This window comes from Bidens hawaiensis, unplaced genomic scaffold (assembly GCF_021521415.1).
Source record: "Bidens hawaiensis isolate Kalapana, Puna unplaced genomic scaffold, B.hawaiensis_p1.1 tig00001692_1, whole genome shotgun sequence".
NCBI classification, from domain to species: Eukaryota; Viridiplantae; Streptophyta; class Magnoliopsida; order Asterales; family Asteraceae; genus Bidens; species Bidens hawaiensis.
Genome location: NW_027491096.1, coordinates 3204541 through 3214694, shown reverse-complemented (window position 1 = coordinate 3214694; position 10154 = coordinate 3204541).

Genomic DNA, 10154 nt, shown 5'->3' with positions numbered 1-10154 from the left:
ATTTGGGATTTTGCTTTGACATCGATGCGCCTGGTAGGCCTTTGTACTTATGCTTATGCCTTTAGAATACCAAATTTGGTTAACATTTCTGTTGCACGTATTGTAGATGCGCTCGAGAACTATGAGCTGGAGCTCGCGGAAGAAGAGGTGGAGGAGGAAGCTGAGGTGCCACAGCTCAAGCGTAAGGCTAGAGGGAAAACTGGCGCAGGGGCCAGTAAAAAACAGAAGAAAAATGATGCCCCTGTTTCTCAGGATCCTCCTACTCAGGCGAAGGGACTTAAGAAAACAAGGGGTTTACCTCCAAGGTTTCCTTGTCTTCTTTGCCTCAAGGTGTGGGCAGTCCTCCTGTCCACACGAGGTATGGTGCCGCCACCTCCTCTCTTCGCGCGGCGGAAAAGGGAAGCGGCGCTGCGCCTGCTGTTTCCTCTTCAACAGGTATACTTTGTTTATACTTTATGGTTTTATGAGCGCGATTCCGATAGAGTTATTAATGAATCTTTGCTCACTCAAATGTTTGTAGAGCCGGCGACCTTGGTGGATCAACCTCAGGCGCAACAAGGTACCGAGGCTGTGCCGAAGGTTGCGTTGAAGTCCCCTGTTTGCCCTCAAAAAGGGGGAAAATGGACTTCATGGCGATGTTTAACTCGCGAACGGCGGTGCGCCAAGGTATATATTGCGCTTTTATTCTCTGACTTTTTCCTTTTTAGATCAAGTCCTGAATCATTTCTCTTTGTTGGTTTTTTCATAGGCATTATAGCTGGCACACAAGCTGCTGGCGGCACTGCTGGCGCCGGCGCCAGCGCCGTTGGTTCTGCTCCTGCTCCTGCAAGCACTGAATCTCCCCTCATTGGGATTACTAAGGAGCAGGAGGCTGTTTTACGCGCTGATCTCGCGGCGTCGAGACCTCCCTCACCTCCTCCTGCGCGCAGCCCTCCTCGCGAGACTGGTTTTGATTTTTCCATGTCGCAGGAGAAAAGGCCTGTTACAGAGGAAGATGAGGAGGTCCATTTTGAAGACTCCGATGGCGGCCGCGCAAGCCCTGTAGCGCCACGAGATTTCGTGGCGCAGTCTTCTCATGGGGCTGGCGCTGACTTTTCTGCTTGCTCCCCGCAGGTATAAGTTCGTTTTGCTCCGCTGCGCGGACTTCCATATTAGTGTTTAGATGACTAGAACGTTGCTTTGTGTTTGCAGGAAGCCGATCACATATACCGCCCGAGATGGAATATTACTGAGGATAGCTCATTTCAGTCCATGGGGGTGTGTGAAGACTTCTGGGCTCACTCCGTGCCTCCAGCTGAAAGGAGGTTTCAGGAGGAGCGCGCCCGCGTGGACTTGCTCAACGACCATCTTTTCGCTGGGTCAGCGTTCTTTGCTGCCTCCCAAGAGCTTCGCTATGATTATGTAAAGGTGTGTGATGCTCTTGCGGAGGCCAAGCAAGAGGCTAAGGTATCTGCTTGGAATCTTTCTGACGCTCGAGAGAGAGCTGAGAAACTCCAAGCAGAACTCAGCGAGAACCGAGCAAGTGCCAACGCTGCCTTCGTGAAGCGCGGGCATGAGCTGCAGGCTGCGCGGGAGAAGCTGCAGGCAGCAGAGGCGGACGCGGCCAAGTATGCGCGGCGAGTGCGCGACTTGGAGCTGGATGCAGAGGCGCGTGACCAAGCTCTTGTGCAGTCTATCACTGACAAATCTTCATTAGAGAGTGAGGTTGCGCGCCTGAAGAAGGAGCTTGAGGCCGCGCGGGCAGAGAAGGATGAAGCCCTGGCGACGGCAGCGTCTAGCCGAGAAGCGCTCGATGCTGCGCGAGCGGAAAGGGAAGAGGCCTTGGCGGCAGCAGCGTCGGACAGAGAGGAGCTGAAACAGACCAAGGAAACTGTTGAGTTGTTAAACTCTCAGATTCCTGCTCTTGAGACGTCTGTTTCTTCCCTCGCGTAGGATCGCCAATGGCTAGTCTCACAGGGTATGACTCGTTGCGCTTATGCGATGAAATACTCAGACGAGTTTCAGACCCTTGTGATGGATTGCAACGCTGCCTCGCGCTTGGTGGGTCGAGCTGAAGGGTTTAAGGATGGCTGTGAATATAGCATGCTAAAGAAGAACCCATCCGACTACCCTTATCAGCTCGACGTTGTCTGCGCGGACATGGCCGAGGTGGGGGAGAAGTATTTGAATACTCCCATTCCCATCCTTGAGCAGGTATTTTAACCTTAATGAGTTTACCTTGACTTATTTTCCTAGTCTTTTTGTACTCACACTTTTCCTTATGCTTTGCAGATAGCCTTGCTTGCTGATCAGCCCGATCTCGGCGCTCTAAAGAAATTACTTGACGAGTGTGAAGGGGCTGGTGGCGGCGATGATGGCGCGGGCAATGCTGCCTCTGCTAGCGGCTCTGGCGTGGCCAAAGGACCCGCTCCTGACACTATTGTGATAGAAGACGACTCCATTCAAGACGAACAGCTTGACTATGGCAAGTTTGGAGATGACGAGGAGCGGGCTGCGCCAGATGCTGAGGGAGGTAATGACGAGGGCGATGAAGAGGCTGACGTCGACATAGAGACTTGAGAAGCCCTTCATGTTTTTTTTTTTATTTGCAGTTTGTATCTCATCATTTTGTAAATTTGTAACCTTCTATGTTTTGGAATGAAATTTTGTTTTTCCCTTATTCGCATCTTGCGCATTCCCCATTCATCTCTTTATATTGCATGTTTGCTTGTTGAAAATAAGATATGCTTGCACGTTGAAATAAGAACAAGGTTGTAAGGAAATTATTTTACTTAATCCTTGTCATATTTTAAGTGATTTTGCAATATCCTGACTATGTTGACACGTGCCTTGGCGTTTCATTATTCCTCTTTTGCGCGACGTTATCGCGCATTTATTATAGGGAATTATGAGTTTTTTAGCCTTTACGTGTCAGTATGTGTTACTCTGATATCCATTACAATTCCATGTGCGACCTCGACCTGAGACCTTAACAACTATGTTTTGGCATGTGCTTTGCCTTAGTTGTGCTTAGGTATTTTTATGGTCTAGCTGCGCAGCATGTAGGATGGATCTTGTGAGTGATTTGAGCTAAGGCTCGTATTATTGGGCTAAGGCTCTGAGCTAAGGCTCATATTATTGGGCTAAGGCCCTGACGTTTTAGAGTTAAAACTCGTTAACGCGTTTGAGCTTGAAGCTCGCGCATGTATGTTTTACTTCGTTTTATTTTTGTTTTGATGTCAATACAATGTTGTCATATTGCTCAAAATTAATAAAGGGAAGTGTGAAACATGTATGCAAAAGGAAATAGAACACACATTAAGAGAAGATAGCGCGTATCATTATTCATAATGGCTTAAAAAGCCTTGATTACAAACTTGACAATTTTTACATGAAACATTTTCTAAGCTGTGCTGCGTTCCATGCGCGCGGATCTTCTTTCCATTCAAATCTTTTAAAGCGTATGCGCCTTTTCCCAATTCTTCCGAGACTTGATAAGGTCCCTCCCAATTGGGGGACATCTTTCCCGGGGGTATCGCGCGGCTAGCTTCATTGTTTCGAAGGACAAAATCATTCTTCTTGAAGTGGCATTCTTTCACGCGCTGATTGTAATACTTTTCTAGTTTTTTCTTGTATTTGGCTTCACTGATGATAGCCGCTTCTCTGCGCCCTTCAAGTAAGTTGAGATCCAACCTTCTTTCGCGCTTGTTATCAATCTTACTCATCATGAGCACTCTATGGGATGGGCATCCAATTTCTGCTGGAATCATAGCCTCCGTTCCATAGGTTAGGCTGAACGGGGATTCGCCATTGCTGGTTTTGCTTAATGTCCTGTGCGCCCACAGGACATTAGGTAGCTCCTCGACCCATGAATGGGATTCTCCCTCCAACCTTTTCTTCAGCCCATTTAGCAAGCTTTGGTTCGCGCGCTCCACTTGGCCATTCCCCTGAGGGTGGTATACTGAAGTGAAGATTTGGTTGATGCGCAATTCCTTGAGCCAACTGGATATCTTCCTGTCGGTGAATTGTTTGCCATTGTCGCTCACAATTTCCATGGGCAGGCCAAAACGGCATATGATGTGGCTCCAAATAAATTGCTTCATCGCCTCGGCTGTGATTTTTGCTAGTGACTTGGCTTCAACCCATTTTGTGAAATAGTCTACTGCCACTACCAAAAATTTTACTCGCCCTTGCGCTTACGGTAGGGGACCCACAATATCGATTGCCCATTTGTGGAAAGGCCATGCGGAGGTCACCGGAATCAAGTTGTTCTTTGGCCGCATGGTGTTTGAAGCATAGCTCTGACACGCTTTGCATTTTTGGATCTCTTTTAACGCGTCCAAGTACATGCCTTGCCAATAGTAACCTGCGCTCATTGCCTTGGCAACCACCATGCGCGGGCCAGCATGTATTCCACAGATTCCTTCGTGTATCTCTCTGATCACATAGCTTGCTTCCTCAGCATCTAGGCATTTCATGAGCGGTCCAAGATAAGAGCATCGATATAATGTACCATCAAGCAGTTCATAGTTCTGCGACTTGTGTCTTATCTTCCTCGCCTGTGCGCGATCGTCCGGTACCTTTCCCTCCTTCAAGAATTTCATTATTGGAGTTATCCATGATGAAGGGGTTGTATGAATTACAAGGACAGACTTCGCTCCCACCGACGGGTTGCTCATTACTTCTACCCTGACATCTTTGCCAAAGTGATCGAAGCTGGTTGATGCCATCTTACTCAGCGCGTCAGCAGACTTGTTTTCACTGCGCGGAATATGTATGATTCTGAAGAAGTCAAATTGCTCGATGAGCTTTTTCGCCTGCTCTAGATACAGAGGCATGGTGTTCTCCTTGGCATCATAAAGGCCATTGACCTGTGCTGCTACCAAGTATGAATCAACATGGGCCTCTAGTTTTTTAACTCCGAACTTGTGCGCGATGCGCAAACCAGCCAGCAGGGCTTCATACTCAGCTTCATTATTGGTGCTCTTGAAATCCAACCTGATTGCGTAAGTATACTCATGACTTTCTGGATCCACCAGCTTGAGGCCTGCGCCGGATCCTTCATTGTTTGAAGCTCCATCAGTGAATAATCTCCAAACATTTTCTTCATTATTGGCTCGCGGAGGGTCTACCTCGCGCTGAGCCTCTTCAATTTTTCCTTCAGGGATTTTTGCGATGAAATCAGCTAAGACTTGTCCCTTTATTGCTGGACGGGGCTTATAGGCGATCGTGTGCTCTCCTAATTCCAGCGCCCATTTTGTCAGCCTTCCTGAGAGCGCGGGACGCCACAAGACTTGCTGGATGTTGTAACCAGTCAGAACTTCAATAGGATGACCATTGAAATATCTATGAAGCTTGCGTGACGCGTGTGTTAGTGACAAAACTAACTTTTCCATGATGGAGTAGCGCGTCTCAGGATCTGTCAGCACCCGACTCACATAATAGATTGGTGTTTGGATTCCCTTGCGATCCACCAACAACACTGCGCCGATGGCGCGCTCTCCTGCTGACAGGTACAATGTTAGAGTTTCGCCAGGAAGTGGAGCTGTGAGCGCAGGCAGATTTATCAGACATTCTTTTATCTCACTGAAAGCTTGCTCGGCCTCAGGCGTCCACTTGAATTGGCTTTTCTTTAGGCAATTTCTCAATGTGTTAACGAATGGGGTAGATTTGCTTGCATGGTTCGCTAGGAACCTGTTGATTGATACCAATCTACCATTCAACTTTTGAACTTCTTTCATGGTGGATGGTGAGGGCATGTCAAGGATAGCCTCCACCTTCTCTGGGTTCACCTTGAAACCATCCTTGGTGACCATTACACCGAGAAATTTCCCTTCTTCTACGCCAAATGTGCATTTGCTCGGGTTGAGCTTCATGTTTACTTCCTTTAGGCGCCAAAGGGTTTCTTCGATGTCTTTGAGCATTTGTTTTTCCTCCCTTCTTTTGACCACCAAATCATCCACGTAGACTTCTAGGTTTCTTCCAATTTGCTTGCTGAAAACCGCGTCCATGAGTCTTTGGTAGGTCGCTCCCGCATTCTTCAAACCAAAGGGCATTTTTGTATAACAAAAAACACCCTTGTCGGTTCTGAAGGCAGTCTTGTCCTCGTCTTGTGGTGCCATTTGAATTTGGTGATAGCCCTTATAGGCATCCAGAAAACATTTGAGCTTAAATGGCGCCACGGAGTCCACCTTCACGTCAATGTTTGGGAGGGGGTAACAATCTTTTGGACATGCTTTGTTGAGGTCTTTGAAGTCAATGCACATCCTCCATGACCCGTTGCTCTTCTTTACCATCACAGGATTGGCTACCCATGTCTGGTATCGTATTGGGCGGATGATGTTTGCGCGCAGTAGATCCTCTACTTGCTCATTCATGGCCTTTGCCTTCTCATCCCCCATGATTCTCTTCTTTTGAGCAATTGGCTCTACGGACTTGAACGTGTTGAGAGAATGTTGCGCCAGGTCTCGCGGAACCCCAGTCATATCAGAATGTTGCCACGCGAAGACCGACATATACGTTGTGAGCAATCTTTTCATTCTCAACCTTGTGTCGTCTGATATCGTAGCTCCAAATGTGATTGTTTGCTCTGGGAATTTTGGGTTGAGAATCCATTCCTCTGGCGCGTTGTTTGCCATTGGAAGTTTCATTCTCCCTTCCCGCGGAATACTTGTCACTGCGCACAAATGATCTCGGTATACAAATGTTACACCTGTTGGTGTTGGGAACCCCAACGCGTCGTGCGCTGGCGACGGTATGGCGTTGAATTGGGCAATCGTTCCTCTACCCAAGATCATATTGTGGCATGAAGTGGTGGGCAAGACCAAGAAGTTGACAATTTCAGCTCGCTTGTGTTTCTCATCCCCCATAGTTAGTTCAAATTGTATCTGACCTAAGGGGTGAATGATTTCATTTGAAACACCCGAGATTGGTGCATTCACAATTTCGAGCCTTGCTTGGTCTGCTGGATCCAACTTCCTGAAACATTGCTCATACATGATGTCTGATTCGCTGCCAGTGTCCACCAGGACTTTTGACACTTCATAATGAGCAATGTGTGTAGTGATGACTAGAGGACTGCTGATAGAAGGGCCTCCCCTGATTCTTGGGAAGATTACTTGTTGCTCGCGCCAATCTCCTTGGACTTGCGCGCTTCTCTTTCTCGATCTTTGCCCTTGCCTTCCTCCCTTGGCTACACAGATTCTTTTGAACTTTTTGCTGGCTGAGGCTCCATCTGGTTGTTCATTCTCTGGTCTTGGGTTTTTCACCAGGTGAGCCAACTTGCCTGATTTCACATCTCTTTCAATCGCATCCTTCAAATGGTGGCATGCATCGGTGTTGTGCCCTGTGGACTTGTGAAACTCACAATACTTGCCACTGTTTGGTGGTCCCTTATAGTGTAGTGGCTTGGGGCTTTTAAACTGGACATTCTCTGTGCTTAACACTTGTGAAGGCATTTTAGTGAGGGGAGTCCATATTCTTGGTAGAGGAGTGTTAGGCTCTCTGCCGCCTTCCCTCTTGTCACCCTCTCTGCGATTACGACTGTCTTTTTGGGGCTGGGGTGAACTTGGTTACGCCTGCTTTTCTGCGGGAGAAAAACTGGTTTGTTGCAACCTGGACCTTACAGAGTTTTGTTTGCCCCTCCTTTCGTTGTTGCGCGGTGCTTCTGCTTGGTGCCCTCTTTCTCTTGCTCTATCTTGGGCAATTTGTTTTTCATTTCGCGCGAAGACTCGCGATGCTTCCATTAGCTTGGCCCAAGTAGTTGGCATGCCATCTCTGCTCACGAGAGCTCTGCGGAGTTGATCACTGCGCGCACCTTGTATAAAGGCCACACGCAAGAGTTGCTCAGTGATACCTCCAATTGCAAGAGATTCCTGATTGAAACGAGTTATGTAGTCTTCAATCGTTTCATCATTCCTGCGCACGCAGTGCATGATGTCATCAGGGTCGCGCGTGTGTCTGCGCTGCTGTACGAAGTGAGCTTGGAACTTCTCCAATAGCTCTTCGAACCCATCGATTTGCCCAGTCGGCAAGCTTTCGAACCAGACACGCGCCGCGCCCGTGAGGCAGCGAGCAAACATGTGACACCATGTTGGCATCGTCCAGCTTTCTAGGTTTCCAGTGTTATAAAAACCTTGTAAGAAATCGTCTGGATCTGTTGTGCCATCGTACTTGCCCAACCCACTTGGCATCTTGGTTTTGTGTTGAATGGGAGCCTTCGCGATGCGCTCAGTGAATTTTGAATGCTTCACCAAGATGGCTGGCCTGTACGGTGTGGTTACGTCCACTTGCCCTCTCGCTGGTGGGCTGTACGGTGTGTACAGATCCAGATCGGCTTTGGCTCCAGGCGCCATGTTCATGTGCGCGCGGAGCTGTGAGCCTCCTGCATGAGTATCTCGCGTCTTCCTCATGCTGTGCACTTCTTCATCACTAAAATCAGCGTGTTCAGTGTGAACAGAGTGACCATCTTCCGGCGCGCGCGCCCTTTTTGTTGTTCCTTGAATGGTTTGCTTATCAAACGCGAGCCTTTGTGTTAGGTCGGCTAACTTTTTGTGTTTGACCAGCTCATTGTATTTGTCCATTAAACGCCGTTGTTCGTTTATGAGCCATTCTTTAGGGTCATTTGTTTCATCTTCTGGACCCATTGGTCCTTTTTGTTTCGCGCCGGTCAAATTTTGGAACGTGAGATCGTCTGGAGGAGTTTCAGTCTGGCTATGAGGAGTTGTGATGAAGGGATGGTTACTGGTGGTGCGCGCAGAATCACGCGGCACCCTCAGAAACTGCTGTCCCTCATTAACATCCTCACGCTCAATATCCTCCAGAACTTGATCGCTGTTTCGAACACCAGAAACCATGGTGAAGTTTTTCAGAGAGAACTGATGAGATTTTGTTGCCGTTGTAACAGATGATGGCGCCAATGAAGAAACGTGGATCGGCTCACTGGTAGACGATCAACTTTCCTCGGGTATGAGTATGCTATTTCACCGATGGTTCTCCGGAGTATGAGTTCTTCCACCTACAAAACGAGCAGCACCGTGAACTTACCCCTCAGAAAGGGACAGAGGGGTCCTCTTTGGGGTAACCCTCCGGTGTGAGAATAAGAGATTGTAGGAAAAGATAATAATAATCTGAGAGTGAGTAAGGAATTGGAATGTATTTTCTTGCTTACCTCCCCTTGTGGAGGTGGTGTGGTATTTATAGTGTTAGGGTTTCCAATGATTGGGCTCAGATCCCATTAGGGCCTTTTTGGCCTCCTCCTATTGCTTTGCGCCACGTGTCCTTAGGACACCTGGTGCTTTTTCATTGATTATTCTCTGACCCAGGCATTTTACCTGACCCATGTGCAATCACGTGGTAGCACATGGGTTTTGCTGAGTTGTCCACCTTTCATTGGCAGCTGTCAACATCAGCATATTCTTATTCCTTAAAGGATACCTTCTGGAAGGTTTGCTGACGAGCACAATCAAGGTTGTCCTTATCCTGATTTGGATAAGGACGAGGTTGATTATGTGCACATGTGATATGCGCCTATCCTGAGGATGCGCGAAGTCTTCTCTTTATTCTCACGCGCAGATGTTTCATGCGCAGATGTGATATGCGCAAGCATATGTAATATGCGCCACGCGCAGATGTGATATGCATGAGCATATATGATGCGTGAGCATGCGATATGCGCCACGCGCAGATGTGATATGCGTGAGCATATATGGTGCGCGAGCATGTGATACGCGTGAGCATATGTGATGCGTGAGCATATATGATATGCGCCGTGCGCATAGGTTTTGGCTTTGTGCCTTCATGATATCTTGATTTCAAGACTCTTGTCTATATCTTGTGGGTTGACCCGCCCCGCTCGATGTTAAGGCGGGTACATACCTCTTCAAGATGAAAATCGTTTTAGCCTAATCAAGTGGATGTTAACAAATCAACTTTATGTCCTATTCCTGATTCTCCAATCGGGAGTTTCTCGACTAATGTTTCTCTTAACAATAAGAGACTGCTCATTCACCAAGTGTTTCATTAGTTCAAAGCTAATGTTTCACTTAATAAGGTAGTAATCACCTTCTTCGTTTCACTCTCAGGAGGTAGCCATAACTTCTCCCTCCAATAGCCAACACATGGTGGATTCTTCACAAATTAGTCGTTAGAACACACTAATGAATATCTCACAAATA